Source organism: Staurois parvus, unplaced genomic scaffold, assembly GCF_062004578.1.
Source record: "Staurois parvus isolate SC_StPar_1 unplaced genomic scaffold, SC_StPar_1.0 ptg000410l, whole genome shotgun sequence".
Taxonomy (NCBI): Eukaryota; Metazoa; Chordata; class Amphibia; order Anura; family Ranidae; genus Staurois; species Staurois parvus.
Genome location: NW_028318206.1, coordinates 1,242,909 through 1,265,485, shown reverse-complemented (window position 1 = coordinate 1,265,485; position 22,577 = coordinate 1,242,909). Strand labels below are relative to the sequence as shown.

Below are 22,577 nucleotides of genomic sequence, written 5' to 3'. Positions count from 1 at the left end.
TAGTACCACCAGAACCATGCCTGTGTCTCACGGGGTGCCTACAGTGTGTCTGTGAAGGCTATCATTTATCCAGGTCATGGCCAGGGGCGGACTGACAACTCATGGGTCCCCCGGGCAATAGGGGATCATGTGGCCCCTTTGTCCTTGCCCAAACTCAAAAAAGCCTATGAAAAAGGTACCTGGGGCATCTCATGGGGCCCCCTACTGACTCTGGACCCTCGGCCAATGCCTGAGTTCCCAAATGGTCAGTCCACCCCTGGTTGTGGCATATCTAGTAGTAGTTTGTCACATTCAACTGGACTTGATCTTTAAAGATAAAGTCTTACAGCAGTACTACCTGTGTCTCAGAGGGCACCTACAGTGTGCATGTGAAGGTTCTCATTTATTCAGGTCATGGTATATGTCGTAGTAGTTAGTCCCATTAAACTGAACTTGTTCTCTAATGTTGAAGTCTTGTATTAGTACCACCAGAACCATGCATGTGTCTCACAGGGTGCCTACAGTGTGTCTGTGAAAGCTCTCATTTATCCAGGTTGTGGCATATCTAGTAGTAGTTTGTCACATACAACTGAACTTGTTCTGTAAAGATGAAGTCTTATGACAGTACCACCTGTGTCTCAGAGGGCACTTACAGTGTCTGGGAAGGTTCTCATTTATCCAGGTCATGGTATATGCAGTAGTGGTTAGTCCCATTCAACTGAACCTGTTCTGTAATGTTGAAGTCTTGAAGTAGTACTACCAGAACCATGCCTGTGTCTCACAGGGTGCCAACAATGTGTCTGTGAAGGCTCTCATTTATCCATGTCGTGGCATATCTAGTAGTAGTTTGTCACATTCAACTGGACTTGATCTTTAAAGATAAAGTCATACAGCAGTACTACCTGTGTCTCAGAGGGCAGTAGTGGTTAGTCCCATTCAACTGAACCTGTTCTGTAATGTTGAAGTCTTGAAGTAGTTCCACCAGAACCATGCCTGTGTCTCACTGGGCACCTACAGTGTGTGTCTGTAGGTTCTCATTTATCCAGGTTGTGGTGTATCTAGTAGTAGTTTGTCACATTCAACTGGACTTGTTCTGTAAAGATGAAGTCTTACGACAGTACCACCTGTGAGGGTACTTACAGTGTCTGGGAAGGTTCTCATTTATCCAGGTAATGGTATATGTAGTAGTGGTTAGTCACATTCAACTGAACCTGTTCTGTAATGTTGAAGTCTTATCATGGTACCACCAGGATCATGCCTGTGTGTATATGAAGGTTCTCATCCAGGCCATAGTATACCTAGTAGTAGTTAGTCACCTTCAAATGGACTTCTGTAATGTTGAAGGCATTTTATAGCTTACCAAGCCACTTCTTCATGGTTTGGTAAGCTCCGAAACATCTTCAATATTACACAAATCCAGTTGAATGTCGAAGACATTTTGTAGCTTATAGCTTACTAAGCCATGAAGAAGTGACTTCATGAGCTACAAAAAGACTTCAGTATTGCAGAACAAGTCCAGCTGAATGTGAGTAATTATGGCTAGCCATACCATGACCTCGAAAAATGAGAACCTTCAAAGACACAGGGTAGGTGCCCTCTGAGACACAGGTGATACTACAGTAAGAGGATGAACATGAACGTAGAGTGACCATGGACATTGCAGAAGGTATTACTTCACGGGAGGGTTTGTTGCCATCTCTGCCAGTCTTTTTGTGTCATTTATATGCTAGCTAAGCTTGGAAATACATATTAATACATGCAAATAAATGAATGAGTTGGCTGGACAGATTTGGTAGTCAGATGATAAAATAGACAGTAGGAAGTTGCTAGATGGAAAAAATAAGAACCGAGCAACAGTGCCTATTTGTAACAATTCTGCCTCTTGCGTTACACAGGTTCCTTCACTTCCAGACACCCTTCTCCTCTCCTGTGACACCAACCCCTTTCATCGGCTGTGACACCACTTCCCCATGGCTCTGCCTTGGTGACACTTTCTCACTCCTCTCCTCCTCTGTCTCTTTATCTCTCTTTTTTTTTTGTCCTCCCTGATGTGTCTTCCCCCTGTTCTCCCTCCTCTTCCCCCCTTCTCCTCCCTCCTCCTCCTCAGTGAGCTGCTCCCAGCTCTGGAATATCTCAGTGCCCTGCTAAGAGGCACACATCCATTTCAGCAGGACTGCAGTGAGAAAGCTGCTGCTGCTGCCCTGCATCTGTCTGCTGTCCCCCAGCCCTCCCCTCATTGCTCAGTCACTGGCTTTTCCCTCTTCATAAGTCACTCTGCCATCTGCACAGGAAGCAGCGGCCATACCCAGGGTCTCCCTGGCACTCTTGGATGAGGGGGGGTGTGCTACTCCCAGCAAATTAGGCAAGGACCAGGAGGATGGATGGCATCGGCGTAACAGGCTGGGGGCTGAAATCTGAGGACGGTGGAAGGAAAGCTTATAAGCTGCCAGGGCTTTTACTGCAACCTCACTGAGGATCCTCTGTTCCCAGCAGCAGCAGTAGCAGCACTCTGCAGCAACACAGTGAGGAGGTGAGTGCTGTGTGTGGACTGCAGAGGCTGTGGCGGTGTCACTGGCTCTGGGAGGGACAGGGGGCAGTGCACTGGATGGCATCTTACATGCTCAGGGTCATACACCAGGGAAGTAGGCATGCATGCTACTGGCAATCCTCAGAGGACAGTGCCTTCAACAAAGTGCTGCAAACTGCTCTACCTGGATGCCTGTCCTTCCATCTGGATGGGCGACTGAGAGCTTTTCATCAGTTGTGGTACTACAAACCCAATACACCCCCCCAGGGGCTGTCTGCCTAGGACACAGGCAACCCCTGAGTGTCCGCCACATGTTGTACTACATGTTCCAGCAGATCTATCTATCTATCTATCTATCTATCTATCTATCTATCTATCTATCTCTTTAATTGTTAACAAATCTGTCTATCTGCTCTGAATTTCCAGCAGCTTTTGTACAGCATATGCCCAGCATATCTCCCGTATGTGTGTCCTGTAGACATTTAATCAGTCAATGTTTAATTTACATTTGAAATTATGCATACCATATCCCCAATCGAAAGTTTAATGAATATCTATCTATCTGTCTATCTACCCTTACAGTAGCATTATTTTTTTTTAACCGTAGCATTAATTTTCCTGTTCTTTCTTTCTTTCTTTCTCTCCTTCTCTCTTTTTTTTTCTCCTTCTCTATTTCTTTCTCTCCTTCTTTACTTCTTTCTCTTCCTTTCTCCTTCTTTCTCTCCTCTCCTTCACTCTTTATTTCTCTCCTCTCTATCTTTCTCTCCTTCTTTCTCTCCTCTCCTTATTTCTCTCCTTTTCTCCTTTCTCGCCTTCTCTCCTTCTTTCTTTCCGTCTTTCTCTCCTTCTTTCTCTCTTTCATTCCTTCTTTCTCTCCTTTCTCTTTCTCTCCTTCTCTCTTTCTTTCTCTCCTTCTCTCTTTCTTTCTCTCCTTCTCTCTTTCTTTCTCTCCTCCTTTTTCTCATTCTTTCTCTCTTTCATTCCTTCTTTCTGTCCTTTCTCTTTCTCTCATTCTCTCTTTTTTCCTTTTCTCTTTCTTTCCTTTTCTTTCTTTCTTTCTTTCTTTCTTTCTTTCTTTCTTTCTCCATTTTCTAGCTATCTATCAATCTCCTTTTCTAACTAACCCCGTGTCTTAATACATAGAATAGTTCATATGCAGACCATCCTTAGCCACAATCTAACATTTAATGAATATCTATCTATCTATCTATCTATCTATCTATCTATCTATCTATCTTTATTATCTATCTATCTACTAATGTTTGGAACAGCAACATAAAGACCTCCATCAATCCATTTTTCTGGCATGACAACTTTCTGACATCTATCTTTCTATCGAATGCACATCCAACAGATTTATGACTTCAGGTTTTAAGAAATGTGGATCTATCTATCTATCTATCTATCTATCTATCTATCTATCTATCTATCTATCTATCTATCTAATTTTCAGAAGACTCCTTATCTAATATATCCTTAGAATAGTTGGATGCCAGACCTGGCACACCTGTACACAGGTATAGACAGCACGTTGTCTTGTAGTCCCCTCTGCAGTCAATCAAGACATTTATAAGACAACACATAGTGGAATGATTGTGTACAAATTTTGGGAAGAGTAGGGACTGGGCAGAGATGGATTACTTTGATGCAGTTGGCAAACTTGAACATGTATTGCAATATTTGTGAACCAAAAATCTCAGTTTTTAGGTAAATTTTTTCTCGAAATATGTAAGGGTGTATAGCAGATGCAAAGGGTTAATTCAGAATTTTCAATGCCAAAATTTTGGTAACCCGGTTTAACTCACATTAATAGAAAACAATGAAATCGATTCGTTAGTCGGGGTTACCCTACCGTGCACATTACACTTTTCCTTAATAAATAACCCGGATAGTTTTTGTCCTTAGCTGCATCTCCCTTCTAAGCGGTGACTAGAGCGACCTGCAAAAAGTAATACATTATCCCAACAGTTCACAAAATAAAACAACATAAAAGAGCAGATTCCTTCTCATTAGGAATAGTTGCATAAAAACGCCAGGCAGTCAGTTTATTGTATCCTCTCTATAATGATTTTGGTCACATCATTATTTTTCTGTTTCAGTTCACTTTTTGTGTAGCAGTCAGCTGGATTGCTCGAAAGTGTTTTATTGCAAATGTGAATACGATCACAAATGTGTCCAGTAAGGCAGCTGATAAAAAATACAACTGGGAAATTTGGTGGTCAACAGCTCTACTTAGGCATTAGATTCAAAGGGTTGGTCCTGACAAACTGATATTCCAGGTTCTTTTATGTAACTGGGACTCCAATGCTGAGATCACCCCGTATAAGTTGCCAGCTCCACCCAACTGCTGTGGCCATTACAAGGCAGCCCCATTTCCCCATTGGGATTTTCTTTGACTTTAAATTTTACAGAATGCAGCAGGAGAGGGAAGATGAAGGGGTGAAAAGCCTCCTGGGGAAAACGAGTTAGAAACTGTGATGATAGATCTTCACAATAGAAGACTCAAAGAGACCATTGGAGTCTCTGGGACTCTAATGGTGAGATCACCATGCTTGAGGTGCCAGCTTCACCTAACTGCTGCAGCCATTTTAAGGCAGGCCAGCTTTCCTGTTGGGACTTCCCTTAGGGAATATGAGTAAGAAACTGTGATCGGAGATCCCACCACGAGAGTCTCTAACTGGTAAAGTCTCTTTGACTCCAATGGTGAGAACACCACACATGAGTTCTCAGCTCCTCCGACCTGCTGTTGCCATTACCAGGAAGCCCCCTTTTCCCCCCGCTGAAGTTTTTTGCTTACTTTATATTTCACACACTTCAGCAGGAGAGGAAGGCTGAAGAGTGGGACCCCCTGGGGAATACAAGGTAGAAATGTTGATGGGAGATCTAACTATGGAAGTCTCTAGGAGACCATTGAAGTCTCTGGGACTCCAATGGTGAGATCAGCACACTTGTGTTCCCTGGCTTCACTCCCCTGCTGTATCTATTATAGGGCAACCCCGCTTTCCCTGTTGGCATTCTCTTTGAATTTATATGTTCCAGCGTGCAGCAGGATAGAGGCTGAAGAGTGGGACTCCCCCTGGGGAATACCAGTTAGAAACTGTGAAGAGAGACCACTGAAGTATCTGGGACTCCAATGGTGAGATAAGCATGCTTGGGTTCCAATATCCACCCCCCTGCTGTATCCATCATAAGGCAGCCCCACTGTCCCTGTTGGGATTCTCTTTGACTTGATATTTTGACTTTGACTTTAAATGTTCCATGCTTGAGTTCCCAGCTCCACCTATCTGCTGTGCCCATTATAGGGCAGCTACACTTTCCCTGTTGGGAAACCATTGACTTTATATTTTCCAGCATGTAGCAGGAAAGGGGTGCTGGAGAGAGGGACTCCTCCTGAGGAATACAAGTTGGAATCTGTGAAGGGAGATCTCATTGTGGGAGTCTCAGAGAGACAAATATGAGTAAGAAACTATGATGGGAGATCCAACCATGAAAGTCTCTAACTGTTGAAGTCTCCGGGACTCCAATGGTGAGAACAACACACATGAGTTCTCAGTTCCTCCGAACTGCTGCTGCCAGTGCAGGGAAGCCCTCTTTTATCCACTGGGATTTTCTTTTACTTTATATTTTACAGAATACAGCAGGAGAGGGAGGCTGAAGAGTGGGACACCCTTGGGGAATACAAGTTAGAAATTTTGAGGCTCTAACTATGGACGTCTCTAGGAGACCATTGAGGTCTCTGGGGCTCCAATATTGAGATCAGCATGCTTGAGTTGCCAGCTTCACCCCATGCTGTATCCATTTTAAGGCAGTCCCACATTCCCTTTAAGGATTCTCTGTGACTTATATGTTCCAGCGTGCAGCAGGAGAGACTGAAGAGTGGCACCCCCCAGCCCCAGGGAATACAAGATAGAATTTTTGATATGAGATCTAACTATGGAAGTCTCTACGAGACCATTGAAGTCTCTGGGGCTCCAATAGTGAGCTCGCCACACTTGAGTTCCCAGCTCCACCAATCTCCTGTGCCCATTATAGGGCAGCCTCACTTTCTCTGTTGGGATTCCCTTTGACTTTATATTTTCCAGCATGTAGCAGGAGAGGAGGGCTGAAGAGTGGGACTCCTCCTCAGGAATACAATTTGGAATCTGTGAAGGGAGATCTCACTGTGGGAATCTCTGAGAGACAAAACTAACCAATGAGTGGCTCAGTAACTTTTTTTTAAATATTATTATTGGATGGATTGACCCTTTAAGAATCATACCTGGAAAATAGCCAGATTTTCAATGGTTCATCATATCTGATAAAATATTGTTACATTGTAGGTCAGCTGTGTATGAATTTATATATTTTTTTAATTTGTAATATAATATTGAGTACTGTGCCTCTAAGTAAACATAGTTGTCAGTAGGGGCAGACTGACAACTCATGGGGCCCCCAGGCAATAGGGGATCATGGGGCCCCTGTGTCCTTAACCACACTCAAAAAAGCCTATAAAAAACTGACCCAAGGCCCTCGGGCAGTGCCTGAGTGCTCGAATGGTCAGTTTGCCCTGGTTGTCAGTTACGCATGAGAAAATCACATTTGTAGGAAAGCATAGTAATCCACACTATTAAATTACCCGTTATTTTTTCAGGATATTGCAAAACAGTGAAATCTGGTTACTTTGGGTTACTGCACAATGCACCTCAGCAAATTATGAAGAGTAGAGCCATGGAAAATCAGCAGTAGGCACCTTTCTGACTGTTCTATAAGCATGAAAGGGTACTATGGTTAACGATGATTTGCACTCTATTAAATGAGGGCACCTTGATTTGACAGATTTGAGATAGACAAAAGCTGCTGCAATGCACCTTGATTAGAAAAACAGGGACATCGATAATTGATAGGAGGCTGTTAGACTAAAAAAAAAAAAGCAAAAAACGTATTGATGGGTAACGACTGCACCGAGACGGTGGATAGGCTACCCAACTGTGAAAGGAAAACAGATGGACTTAGACACACAAGGCCACCTGGTTCTGCTGCAGAGGTGGGCCAGGTCCATGAACTGAGCTGTTAGAGGCAGCTAATTACCCAGTCTGCAGGACAGACGCTCCGTTTAATGATCCTACTTCATATCATTGCAGGAGAGGTGATGGTTTTCAGAGGTTTGATGTCACAGAACTCTGCAGTCACTTAGCTGGGAATCTGACACAACCGCTATCAACTAGCGACCTGTGGCAGTTTGAGGAGTTGCTTTTGCATCGTTCCAAATTCAAATGTCCCTCTTTGAGTTTTTGTGTAAAGATCTGTGTACATAAATGTCTTGTTTAACAGACAAAATTATTTGGTTTTCAAAATACTTTTCATCTAGTCTTGGTTTTAAATACAATATAATAGAAAATTAAAGGGGAAAAAGCCCCAGTAGGCTTAACCATTTGCCCTTTAGAGGATTTACCCCCCTTCCTGACCAGGCCATTTTTTTCGATACGGCGCTGCATTAATTTAACTGACAATTGCGCGGTCATGTCACACTGTACATAAATGAAATGTATGTCCTTTGTTCTCCACAAATAGAGCTTTCATTTGGTGGTATTTGATCACCTCTGCGTTTTTATTTTTTGCGCTATAAACAAAAAAAGATCAACACTTTTGAGAAAAAAAAAATATTTTTTACTTTTTGCTATAAAACATATCCAGTAAAAAATTTTTAAAAATCTAATTTCTTCATAAATTTAGGCCAAAATTTATTCTGCTACATGTCTTTGCTAAAAAAAATCCCACTACATTTAAATTAATTGGTTTACGTGAAAGTTATAGCGTCTACAAATGGCGGTATATATACTGTAATTTTTATTTTTATTATACTAGTAATGGCGGTGTTCAGCGACTTATAGCGGGGCTGCGGGACTGTGGTGGGCATTCTGACACTGGGTGGGAACTGACTGTCTCTGACATCCCCAGTGACACTAATACAGTGATTAATGCTACTAAAAAGCACTGACATTGTATTAATGACACTGGGAAGGAAGGGATTAACATCTGGGGCACTCAAAGGGTTAACTGTGTGCTGTTTTACATTATGTGCTGTGTGTGTTTTACTAGGTAGACATGCTGCTTTTTATTTCTTAGCTGTGCAGAGAAATACAAAGCAGCATTTTCTTGCTGGCAGGAGAGAGACCTGTGTTGTTACACACAGGTCTCTCCCCTGTCAGCTTTCTCCGACGATCGCCGGGTTCTGGTTGGGAATCTCTGGCCGGTACCTGGTGATTAACATCCCTAGCTGCCAATGGTATATATATGTGATTTTGCGTAGTTTTGCTATTATAGGGCGGCAGGAAAGTGGTTAAAGAATATGTTACCCCAACATTTCACATTCCTAAGTGCCTGATGTGCCATGTACTTGTATGAAAAGGTATCCTGCTCTCTTTATATTGCTTCCATTGTGTGAAATCCCTGGTGTTCCTGCCAGTCCCTCTGCTTTCCTATTAAAAACTGACCACACTAGTCATGAGAGCATAGCGTGGTCAGTTTTTTGGCTGTGCTGGGAACTTAGCCTGCTCTCCTCTAATGATTAGACTTGTGCAGACATGCATTCTCCCCTGCACAGCCATTCATTGGAAAGATCAGTGTCATGCTGTTTCTCCTCACCCAGCTCTCTGAGCTCCTTATGCAGCTGAGAATAGGTTGTATGTGATCACTTATAAAAAAGGAAAAAAAGGTTTTTTATAATGTTTTTATATGTATACTATACACCATTGTTCTGCCTTGTTGATTTCTAGTTTAAACTGAATAGATTGTTTTACAAGGTGAGGGTTCAAATATACTTTAACTCCTTCCCACCGGCCATACACATATATGCCACCTCCCGGCAGGTCGGCCTTAACACCGAGAGGCCGCATATATGCATACCCAAAGATAAACAGAACTGTGCCAAGAGCGCAGTCCAGCATCCGAAAACCCTTAAAGTACTAGGAGGCGCTGGCGCCAATGGGTTAAGTGACTATTCTTGTGCTTTAATTTGTCATTGTCTGTGTAATTAGGGGGTGGCAACAATGTATCCTTTGCCTAAATATTCTGTTCTGAATCGTGTCCCTCTTTCCGATCTTAACATACACTATATTGCCAAAAGTATTGGTCGGCCTGCCTTTACACGCACATGACCTTTAATGGCATCCCAGTCTTAGTCCGTAGGGTTCAATATTGAGTTGGCCCCGCCCTTTGCAGCTATAACAGCTTCAACTCTTCTGGGAAGGCTGTCCACAAGGTTTAGGAGGGTGTCTATGGGAAGGTTTGACCATTCTTCCAGAAGCACATTTGTGAGGTCAGGCACTGATGTCGAACGAGAAGGCCTGGCTCACAGTCTCCACTCTAATTCATCCCAAAGGTGTTCTATGGGGTTGAGGTCAGGACAGTCTGCAGGTCAGTCAAGTTCCTCCACTCCAAACCCACTCATCCAAGTCTTTATGGACCTTGCTTTGTGCACTGGTGTGCAGTCATGTTGAACAGGAAGGGGCCATCCCCAAACTGTTCCCACAAAGTTGGGAGCATGAAATTGTCCAAAATGTCTTGGTATGCAGAAGCCTTAAGAGTTCCCTTTACTGGAACTAGGGGGCCAAGCCCAACCCCTGAAAAACAACCCCACACCATAATCCCCCCTCCACCAAACTTTACACTTGGCACAATGCAGTCAGGCAAGTACTGTTCTCCTGGCAACTGCCAAACCCAGACACGTCCATCGAATTGCCAGACAGGGAAGTGTGATTCATCACTCCAGAGAACACATCTCCACTGCTCTAGAGTCCAGAGGCGGCGTGCCTTACACCACTGCATCTGACGCTTTGCATCGCACTTGGTGATGTAAGGCTTGGATGCAGCTGCTCGGCCATGGAAACCCATTCCATGAAGCTCTCTACGCACTGTTGGGCCAATCTGAAGGCCACATGAATTTTTGAGGTCTTTAGCTTATGACTCTGCAGACAATTGGTGACTTTTGCACACTGTGCACCTCAGCATGCACTGACCCCACTCTGTCATTTTCCATTGATGTTGTTCCCAGTTGCTTCCACTTTATTATAAAACCACTAACAGTTGGCCGTGGAATATTTAGTAGCCAGGGAATTTCATGGATGGACTTATTGCACAGGTGACAACCTATCAGGGACCACGCTTGAATTCACTGAGCTCCTGAGAGCGACCCATTCTTTTACATATGTTTGTAGAAGCAGTCTGCATGCCTAGGTGCTTGATTTTATAAACCTGTAGCCATGGAGGTGATTGGAACACCTGAATCCAATGAGTCAGCTTAAAATAGAAACAAAATCATTTGTGTATATACATTAAAAAGATTATAAATACTTTTTTCTTTTTCTGTAAGTGATCACATAATCTCTGTTCTCAGCTGCATAAGCGACTTAGAGAACTGGAGGTGGAGAAACAGCAGTACAGTGATCTTCTCAGTGAATGGCTGTGTAGGGGGGCGTGTCAGCACAAGTCTTGGTCATTTGAGGAGAGGCAGGCTGTTCTTCCAGCGCTACCAGAAACTGATCATGCTGGGATGGATGTGCTCTCATGCCTAGGTCAGTTTGAATTAGGAAAGCAAGAGGGACTGCCAGGGACACAAGGAATTTAACACAAAGGGAACAGGATACGTTTTAACACAAGATCATGGTACAGCAGGCACATATCAGGAATATGAAATGTTGGGGTAATATATTTTTTAAGATGGCCATACACTAACTGAATTTCATCCAGTTTCTAATGCACCAGCCAAAATTCAGGGAGTTCAAGGTCCTGTTGGCACCCTACAGCCCAACATCCTTTGACCTGAAAACTGAAGGAGCTGGGCATATACATGAATAGCAGACAATAATATGCAATCTCAGTTTGGCAGCGCCCGCTGTATTCAGACAGCTGCTGGAACCAGCTGTCAGAATTCAATAGCCTCAGTGGGAGATTTGCCCATCTGCGATGTATAAGCTGGACATCCACAGTTTGAACTTCAGCTGATTCCTGCTGATTTGTCCAACAATTCAACATGTTGGTGGCCTGATTGGCTTTTGGCGAAGGAGCCGTTGCAGATTTTTGGCTGAAGTGTCCAGCAGTCGCTGGGGCAGCAGTTTCTGAATACAGTAGCTGTCAGCAGGGATTCCTCTATTCATGATATTCAGTGTGGATCAGGGGTCTCTAATCTTCTCAGTACGAGAATATCTTACAAATATTCACAGGTTTGCCAGAGCTAAAATGATTGTGCTCACTCTGACGTTCATGATGATACCTCACACGTGTTATGCGATCACCGCTTACATATAAGTACAAGGTAAGGGGGCACTTTAGATGTTTTTTTTTTTAAATTATTAATTTTATTTGAACCTTATTTTTTTTTCTCGGTCTCTTTAATTTTTTTTATCAACTGTATTGCTTGCCCCCTGTGAAAGCATGGACCATGACAGGTCCTCTCTATAAAGAGATTTGGGGCTTATTAGACCCCAGATCTCTCCTCTGGTCTCCAATGCAGCTGATCAAACACAGATCGGTCTGATCGGCTGCTTACCTGGCCACTAAAAGTCAGGTCAACAAAGAGCTGAAACTAGAAGTGACTAAATCCTTCCAATTTCCAGGGTCACAGAGAGGAAGGAACAATGTCAGTTCCTCTCCCTCTGGGTAGTGCTGCTGTTGCCGATCGCAGCGGTCCCCAAGCTCAGGAGACAGGAGAGCCCAGAAAAGATGGCAGTGGCAGGAGGTTACACCGTGGAAGTGATCGAGTGTTGAGCCACTCAAATCACTTCTGCTTAACAGAGAATTGCAGGCAGAACGTTTTGATACAGACATCATCCTGGTATAACCGGTATTACCACTTCAACCACGTCATATGATGTCCTACGGGTGGAGAGTGGTTAAATAAATGGACACACACACCAAGAAATAACTTTTAATCAGAGGTCCCCCTTTTACTTCAGAAGTCCCCCTCCCTTTCACATCAGATGTCCCCCCTTTTATGCTGGAAGTCAAGCCTTTCATGTCAGAAGTCCCCCGTTTCACATCGGAAGTCATTCCTTCACATCCGTGTCCTCAGTCCCCATGTTCCACCTTACCACAGTTGGAGCATGGCTCAGGGCCATAGGTGGAGCAGATCTGGGCAGAAGGCAAGAGGCAGACCAGGCCCTTTTCTGAATGCTGCGGTGGTCCTGGATGCCTCCATCCTGGATCAGCATCATGCATTTCCATGGTGCTGTCGGGCCGACCACCAGCACCATAGCAATGATTGACGCTGTGTGTCCCAATTGCTCAGCATCATTATTTGTTATGCGGCTACACCATGGAAATGCATGACGCAAATATAGGACAAGTTGCTGGCCGGGTAAAATCTTGTAGTGGGCCATATGTGACCCACAGACTGTAGTTCAGAGACCCCTGACATGCGTGAAGGAATTAATCGATTTCTCTCACTCAGACCTGAGGGGCCAAATAAGTGAACTCAAAGTAATGATAGGTGGAAGACCCCAATATAGAGATATCAAGGCACCATCCCCTGTTCAGTGGGCAATATAGCAAAACCAATCAAGAAATACTGGAAAGTGGGGATTTTATTGTGCCAAAACAAAATCAGATACATCATTTTATTAATGCATATAAAATAGACAAAAGGTAAACGGATACTGAAGACCCATTTATTTTTTTAAAATAGCAAACATTTCATACTTACCTGCTCTGTGCAGTGGTTTTGCACGTAGCAGTGCTGACCCTCCTCTTCTCGGGTCCCCCGCTGGCTCTTCTAGCTCCCTCCACCTGAGCAATACCCACTTAGCAAGCCGCTTGCTATGGAGCACTGGTGTGTGCTCGCTCCCAAGCCACGCTGTCTGCAATCATAAGATACAGCAGAGTGCCCTGCCCCCCACTCTCTCACAGCAGTGGGAGATGGGGGGGGGGGGGGCAGAGGCGCTGCTGCACACTGAAGGTTTTTTACCTTCATGCATAGGTAAAAAAACCTTCAGCCTTTATAACCACTTTAGAAAGCCATATCCATTAGCAATGAGCTGTCTACAATGTAATATACATGCGTTAGAACATAGTGGATCTACGCGTTTCGCATGTATGCTGCTTCCTCAGGCTCCACTGCTCATATCTTCATAAGAGTAATCTACGAATGTGTGGCCAGCTTTAGTGCAGATAAAGGAATCTGTTATATTTTTTTTTTTCGTACAGCCTACTAATGTAGTAATTTTTGGTTTTAGATGGATTTTAGGTATTGTTTCTCAAACGTAGAATCCAGTAACACAGTTAATTTATTATGCCTGGACAAAAAAGTCCCCATGTTGACCAATCAGCTTTTCTTGTCTTTTCGTCTAGTCCGGGCAACAAACAATTCAGTGCTCGGCATTCATCCAGGGACTTAGGGCTTCAGTTTCCTTAGGCTCCATGCACACGGGACGTTTTGATAACACTGGTAATGTTAGCTGTGTAAAGTCACGTAAAGAAGTTAGTTTTTCAGCTTTTTTTAGTGTTTTTGCATTAGCGTTTAGTAGTGTTTGCTAGCAGATTTTTTTTACAAAACCAAAATTTTTTTTTTTTTGCTAAAAAAAAAAAACGTCCAAAAATGTGGCGTTTTACTGTGTTTTGACACGTTTTTCAGTGTTAGAACGTTTTTACAGCTAAAAAACCCTACTAGTTCTGGGGTTTGTTTTCCAGCCAAAAAACACCCCTGCCACAAAAACATTGATTCCAGTCTATGTGTGCATGGACACCTAGGATAACATGCTGGGGAGTTTACTGGCTGTAGAAAAAATCATCAGAAGCAAAAAAACAGCAGCTGTAAAAACGTCCAGTGTGCATGATAACTTGGTGGATGGTCACTCTAGCCAGCCAAGTTTTTCAATAGAGAAGTGCAAACAACCAGCCAGCCAGATTTCTGTTTACTGAAGTTTGAGGTTTAAAAGACCAAAAAACATTTCCCTTGGAAATTTGACATTTTGCTGTTTTCCTTTTGGACAAACCTGTTGATGTCTATGTTGTAGTCCACATGGGATTTCTGTATTAAGGATAAATACACTTTCAACAAAGTGCAGCTATCCTTTTTGCCCGCCATGCTGTTCTAAATGATGAGTTCACCCTTCCTCTCCCCAGATGCAGTAACTTCCCATAGGATTCTACAGGACCATTCCCGAGGCAGGAGATACTTTAAGGATGGCTTGATAAAACCCAAGGGAGGCTGATGTATAAGCATTTGTTTGGAAAAGCAGCTGTTCTTTAACAACTTCCTTACCAGGCCTATTCTGATATTTCTCTCCTACATGTAAAAATCATCATTTTATTGTTACAAAATTACTCAGAATCCTCGATATATATATATATATATATATATATATATATATATATATATGTGTGTGTCAGGAATGGCCTCAGCACTGGTGGTGGGACTCACCTGCCATATGGGCTGCAGTACCAGGGCTGACCAGCGTGTGCTCTCAGAAGCCAGAAGCTCACTCCTGCAATCAGCCAACACCTGGGGCTGATTGCAGGAGGTGTATTTAAGGAATGGCCAGACCTGCAGTCAGTGCCTTGGTGTTTGTTTCCCATGTGCCCTGTTTCCTGTATCCTGGCTCCTGCCTGCTCGATTCTCCTGCTTGACTCTGACTCTGATAGAACTCCGCCTGCACTGACCCTGGCTATTCCTGACCATTCTTCTGCCTGCTCCCGTTGTACCTTTATGCCTGATTGTTCCTGACCCGGCCTGCCAGACCACTCCACCTCTCCAGCCCTGACTGCACCTGTACCTATTAGTTTAAGGTTTGTTTTGTTTTGCACTGTGTTTATTTTGTGCAGCTCATAATAAATATTATTATTATTTAATCATTTCTGAAGCCTGCTGTTTCCCTGTGTCAGTCCACACATCTCTGGTCATACCCGGATCCCTGACAATGTGTGTAAATACAGGGCTTAAAATTTCCATTCGCCTGCTCGCATTTGGCGAGTGGCAATAATGTGGGGGCGAGTCACTGGCAAAGCCGGAGCCACTATAAGGCAGCACAGGCAGCTGGGTAGACAGACACTGTCTCCTGGCACACCCATCATGTCACAGTAGCGCCACCTACAGCCCCAGGGCACACCCACCTGAGTGTCCGGGCCTGCGCTCAGTAGGTTTGTCTCAGGGTTGCCAGGATGGCATTCATGGAGAAGCGGACGTCCAATAAGCTGTCTCTGGATGACACCGTACCGCTCACCGCCTTCATAGAGGCCAGCCAGAGCCTGCAGTCTCACGTTGTGAGTGTATTTGTGTGTATGGACTACAGGGAGGGCTGCGTGTACTCCCTGTGTGTGATTTCTACCATTCCTGTAGAGGATACATGGAGGGCGTACATCACAGATCACTGATACATGGAGGGTGCACACCATAGATCACTGATACATGGAGGGTGCACACCATAGATCACTGATACATGGAGGGTGCACACCATAGATTACTGATACATGGAAGGTGCACACCATAGATCACTGATACATGGAGGGTGTATTCTGATGGTAAATGGGGGCTCTGATGGTAAAAGGGCATTCTGATGGTACAGGAGGACTCTGATGGTAAAGGGGGACTGGTAGAGGAGGACATGGGATGGGGGAGATGGGACTGGAGAAGGAGAAAGACATGGGATGGAGGAGGTGTTTACATTGCTTTATTAATATTATTAAATATGTTGTTGTTAATATTTATTCCGCATAAAACATTTCACCGAGTCATTTTATGAGATAATTTATGAGGGCATATTTAGTAGCGAAATTAGGGGCGGGGAAGGGTAGGGGTTGGGTGGGGCAATTGGTGGCGAGTAACTCTTAAGGCCTGCTAGTAGCTAAGGACTTGAAACTTGAAGCCCTGTGTATATATATATATATGTGTATATATATATATTTTAAGCAGAGGCCCTAGAGCGTAAAATAGTGGGTTTTGTATTTTTTCCTGTCACATGGTATTTGCACAGCGGTTTTTTAAATGCACATTTTTTAGAAAAAATACAGTTTCATGAATTTTAGTGCACACAAACACAACATAATACCTATTTTTGGTAAAATATAAAAGATGATGTTACACCGAGTAAATAGATACCTAACCTGTCACGATTTAAAATTGCATATGCCTGTGGAACAGCGCCAAATGACGGTACCTAAAAGTCTCTATAGCCAACGCTTTGAAAGCATTTTAGAGTAACACAGGAGGACAGGTGGTAGAATTATTGCTCTCGCTCTGATGCTCGCCATGATACCTCATGTGTGGCGCGATCACTGTTTATGTATGTGCATGGGATTGATGCTTGCGTTCATTGGGTGGGATGGGAGCACTTTAAAAACATTTTTTTTATTATTTTTTACTTTTACGCTGTCTCTTTATTTTTTTAAAATCACTTTTATTGCTGTCACAAGGGATGTGAACATTCCTTGTGAGAACAATCAGCAGTGACAGGTCCTCTTTTCTGTGGCATCTGGGGTCTATTAGACCCCAAATGTCTCTTCTGCCCTTAACAGCACCAGATCAGTCTGATCCGATGCTTGTACTATCTGGCAATGACCCGTAAACAGAAGACCAAAACTGAAAGTGACAAAATACTTGTCACTTCTTCTGGTTTCTAATACCATAGAGATGGTCGGAGACGATCCAGTCTCCATCTAGCTTTAGGGTAAGCTATCAGATCCGCGGCACATGGGAGAACCAAAAGAGGCACTGGAGGGCGGTGGGAAGGGGGACAACCCCTCTTGCTGCCTGTAAAAGCAATCCAGTAGGAGGGCTTTTACATTGTACAGAATTGCCGTCTCTAAAAAACAATACCGGGATGATGCCTGTAGCTGCAGTATTACCACTGAAAGTCCAAGATGTGATATGATGTCCTACAGGCGAGAGGTGGTTAAAGTGGTTGTAAAAGCTAAAGTTTTTTACCTTCAGCGATCCATCGATGTGCACAACAGCCACGGCTGTCCCGGGTCTCTGCCTCCTGATTGGCTGAGACAGCAAGCGGGAGCCATTGGCAATCAAAGCCAATCAGCCAATGAGGAGAGAGAGGGGGCATAGCACATGGAGCAGTGGCTTGGGAACAGCCTGCTCGGGTGCCCCCCATAGTAAGCTGCTTGCTATGGGGGCAGCCAACAGAAAGGAGGAATCAGGAGCGCCAGCAGGGGACCTGAGAAGAAGAGGATCCAGGCTTCACTGTGCAAAACCACTACAGACAGTAAGTAAGTATAACATGTTTGTTGTTTTACAAAAAAATGAACCTTTAGTATCTCTTTAGTGTTTTGCAAAAATAGTAATTTCCTGATTTTTCTTGTGTGGTTGATCCATGTGCTTGGGTGGCTGTAAAAATGTGTGTTTGATCCATGTGCTTGTGTGGCTGTACAAACGTGTGTTTGATCCATGTGCTTGGGTGGCTGTAAAATGTGTGTTTTCTCCATGTGCTTGGATGGCTGTAAAAATGTGTGTTTGCTCCATGTGCTTGGGTGGCTGTAAAAATGTGTGTTTGCTCCATGTGCTTGGGTGGCTGTAAAAATGTGTGTTTGATCCATGTGCTTGTGTGGCTGTACAAACGTGTGTTTGATCCATGTGCTTGGGTGGCTGTAAAATGTGTGTTTTCTCCATGTGCTTGGGTGGCTGTACAAACGTGTGTTTGATCCATGTGCTTGGGTGGCTGTAAAATGTGTGTTTTCTCCATGTGCTTGGATGGCTGTAAAAATGTGTGTTTGCTCCATGTGCTTGGGTGGCTGTAAAAATGTGTGTTTGATCCATGTGCTTGGGTGGCTGAAAAAATGTGTGGTTGATCCATGTGCTTGGGTGGCTGTAAAATTGTGTGTTTGATCCATGTGCTTGGTTGGCTGTACAAATGTGTGTTTGATCCATGTGCTTGGGTGGCTGTAAAAATGTGTGGCTGAGCAATGTGCTTGGGTGGCTGTAAAAATGTGTGGCTGAGCCATGTGCTTGGGTGGCTGTAAAAATGTGTGTTTGATCCATGTGCTTGGGTGGCTGTAAAATTGTGTGGTTGATCCATGTGCTTGGGTGGCTGTACAAATGTGTGGTTGATCCATGTTCTTGGGTGCCTGAAAAAAATGTGTGGTTGAACCATGTGCTTGGGTGGCTGTAAAATGTGTGGTTGATCCATTTTTTTCTTTTTTTGCTGCTCCCCCCCACTTGCTCCCCCATTAAGCTGTAATAGGCAGTGGACAGGGGGGTTTACATACCATGCTCACAATGCTTTGCATACACGGAAAAATCTACCCATCAGGACTAGTGTTCCCATTGGAAGATTTCTCCTCTATTACTTTTCTGGAGACAAACAAAAATTTGGGATTTTCTTTACTTTCACTTTTAATGATAATAATAAACAGGACAAATAGAGAGGGTAAACCTCCTTAATAAGGGCATAGACTGCAATAAAAACTGACGGGGGCTCTAATCCCTCTCCACTCTAAAATAAAAAAAAAGTTTTGCCTTTAGTTATACTTTAATAATACAACATATAAGTCAGAAACCATGCTGTGTTCCAGTTCACAGTACTGAAGCCAACAGAGCAGGATGAAAGTCAGGAAAGTAGTATTTTCAGGAACAGTGAGCAATGGCAGCCTTCATACATCCTCTGCACATGTGTCTTTTGAAATGGAGAGCACATTATAGCTTTGAAAAATAGGAATGATTGGGAAAAGAAGACTTTGTTACATAGTAAAGTTGACCTATGCTGTCCACCTTTGTTGCTTTTAAATAAATCAGATCTTTAGCTCTCTGCATGAATGCGAGAAACTCTTCTATGCGCTGCTGGCGGGTCATGTGACTGGTACTGAACTTTTCAGTGGGAGTCTTGATGAGCTAACATAGCCTGAGCATGTCTCCTGTATGCCAGTGCCTTGACTTCAGTCACAGGACCATCTGTTAAAAGGGAAATTTGGTTAGGTTTCAAAATAGTATCCTATCAAGATAGTACAGGTCCACTTAAAAAAAAAACACACTGATATAAGTATGTAGGCTAACCTCTTATTGAACATTCTAGTTGCCAAGCTGCCTCAAAATTGATCATTTAGAGTCACTGGTCTGGAAGGAGCATGCACAGTGCGTGTGGGCAACACCGCGGATGGCAGAAAATAATAAAAACTTTGTTCACAAAATATCAAAGCCATCGGATTAGCATGACAAGTAGTGGAAACCACAATTATTGGTTGAAATAAGATTAATGTCCATTTAGTTCAACAACTCACAAATTATGGAAGTTTTGATTTACAAGATGGCAAAAATAATTTTGCCTGGGAATCCATGACTGTTTTTCTTTATAGAAAACCACCTCCAGGGTGGTTGGATCAGTTTGCTGGATCAAAATATTCCCATTCTATCCTTTGGGGGGGTGGATATTGAGGTGCACCTAGTAGAAGAGTTGACATCACATGTCTTTTTGAAATAATTATTGCTTAAGAGCATCAAAAACAGCGAATACGTTTGGGGGGAAAGCCCAACACTCCCTCATTAAGCATCCAATTCTTTGAAGGAAGATGCACACCACTGTATATCCATCAAAACCAAACCTCACTTCTTTTGGTCCAGCACTATCACACATATTAGGCATTTTATTCTTTAGCAAATATGCCTTTGGTTACAACTACCTGTAAGAAAAGCATTGGGGTGAGTTATGTGATGAATGCTGTAATGCAATGTCTACCAAATAGTGGGGCATTTAAGATTTAGATGTCTGTTTAAATTTAATGTGGCCCAGGGGGTGCTGGTACCCTTCTCTCTTTGTCATATGGACTTCATTTTGATGCCTATTGCATTGGTATCATCTATCAAGGGATTGTAAAAGCTACTCTTCATATCTATCTATCTATCTATCCATCTTATACACAGTTTGGATTTGAATTGTTGATTGGATTGTTTGCAAATGAATTCCAGTTGAACTGCGGGCCAAAAAATGTTCTTGGGGGTTCTTTGCAGACTGTCCACCACTATAGAAAAAGAGCTTTTTGGATCTAATATCACCTACAGTTGCTGGGCATTAGAAGAAAGATGGTCAACCAGGTTGGTGCCCGTGTAGCCAGCCCAGGGGGGTCCTTAAACCTTGATACATTTCTGATATTGCTTACTACATACATCCTTATACTACTGCTTCAAGCAACCTTTTTACAGGCAATATGTACATGTATTCTACTACACATATGCCACTGTATATTGCCTATATGTTCTGTGAAGTTACCATCTTAATGCCTCTGTTGCATACTACTACATAAAAAAAAAGGATGGTCGGTCAGGGGCATATTTATCGTGAGGTAAAAAAGGCGTTTGCTTGGGCAGCATTTTTCAGGGGGGGGGGGCAGCATCGGATGGGGATCAGGTGATGGACTGCATGAGCTCTGCCATTGGATCCGAGAGAGGCTGTGGGCTGCTGTAGGTAGAGGCTAGGTCTTGTTCCCACACAAGGATGACACTGGGCTTTCCTGACCATGTCTCTGAGGATGGCTGACTGCTTTCATTTGGGAGGTGAGTGGTGGTGGAACATCTCTCTCTCCTTTTTTAGATTGTGTGTGTGTAGGAGGGGGGTCCGATTTTAGTGTTTCCTAGGGCATCTCAAAAACAAAATACACCACTGTGCTTGGTTACACTAACTCTGTATTAAAAAATAAAAGTCCCTTCATAGGTTGGTGGAATTCACATCTATACTTCCTACCCAGAGGCGGACTGACCATTCGAGCACTTGGGCATTGCCCGAGGGCCCGGGGTCAGTAGGGGGCCCCATGAAATGCCCCTGGTACCTTTTTATAGGCTTTTTTTGAGTGTGGGCAAGGACACAGGGGCCCCATGATCCCCTATTGCCCGGGGGGGCCCATGAGTTGTCAGTCCGCCCCTGTTCCTACCCCTAGGCCAACTGTCTTGTGCCACAACCTTCCTACCCCGTTAACTAATTCGCTTTGTCATAACACTACCATGATCAGGCATCGTACTCAAACAAGACACACCAAGATTGGGGGCAGAGAGACATTTTGTCCAATCTTCATTAGTACACCTAGAACCAATGACTAGAGGTGTATTCAGAATGTCACCCTACTGGGTTAAAATTTTGAGTCTAGGTGTATGGACCCAGAATAGGTGAGCTCTAAGGACCCATTGTGATTGTCTTTGGCAGGGCAGAAAACTGAAACCTTATTTTACACATAGGACTTACACTCATGTGTGTCACACCCAACAGACCTGTCACCCTACCCATTGCATTTGTTGGCTATGCTAAAATATAAACTTGATCAGGAAAATTATCCTGCACCTGCCTTGTATATGCTTCAGCACTACCCATATCATAGGTCACGTGTTTACTCATAACCAAAAGTATCAGTTTTTTGGTGCTGAGCTGGCAGATTGGAATGGATGTATACACCTATTTTTTGGTCCTACCTTGTTTGCCCATTCCCCTGCTTCTGTTCCCCAAAATTCCTTAGTACAGGACACTCCATTCCCTTGTGGCAGTGCTTCCAGCTGGGTGTCCACACAGGATCTTGGAAGAGGGATGTTGAGGCTGAGCTAGCTCACCCAGGCACTGACCTAACACTTTTTTTTCTCCCTTTGGCTGACATCACTTGACCAATGGTGGGAATTTTTTTACTTTTTTATTTTTTTAAAACCGTCACTGTAAGAAAAACTGCAGCTGACAACGTGATGTTCCCAAATTCAAAAGTGCTTAAATTATTGTTTTGTAACATAGATGTTAAAAGTAAAACTATGGCCTTCAAATAAAAAACTATTGCATCTGCACCTACAGTTTTCCCTGCCGGTAAAGTCCACCTAATGCAGTTTCCTGGGATGACATGGCAGTGATGCTGCACTGTTTCTGTATTCAGAGCATAGTTGTCCCTCTCATGTCGTTCTCTTCGTTCCTGCCAAGACCTTCTGCTCTCTAGCTCCCCTGTCACCTCCTCCCATGCTCTCTCCAGTATTTCTTCCAAGCATCTCCCATCCTATAGAACTCCTTACCCCAATTTGTCTGACTATCTCCTAATCTGTCCATCTTTAGATGATCCCTGAAGACCCCTCCCTTTAACCACTTTAAGATCAGGCATTTTCTGGGACGTTTTGTTTACATCAGTATTTTTTGCTAATAAA

General features: G+C 43.5%; 1 protein-coding gene across 3 annotated transcripts in view; it reads left to right on the top strand.

The window, feature by feature from the left end:
- Nucleotides 1–2,081: 2,081 nt before the first annotated feature.
- CHST1 (carbohydrate sulfotransferase 1) overlaps nt 2,082–22,577 on the top strand; it is a 78,841-nt gene continuing 58,345 nt past the window's right edge. For 2 of the 3 annotated variants that reach the window (XM_089686764.1, XM_089686762.1), the window contains exon 1: nt 2,082–2,509. The gene's annotated coding sequence lies outside the window, so the exon portion shown is untranslated. Of the gene's footprint in view, nt 2,510–5,545; nt 5,643–22,577 lie in introns of all 3 variants that reach the window. The other variant, XM_089686763.1, reaches the window with a different exon arrangement.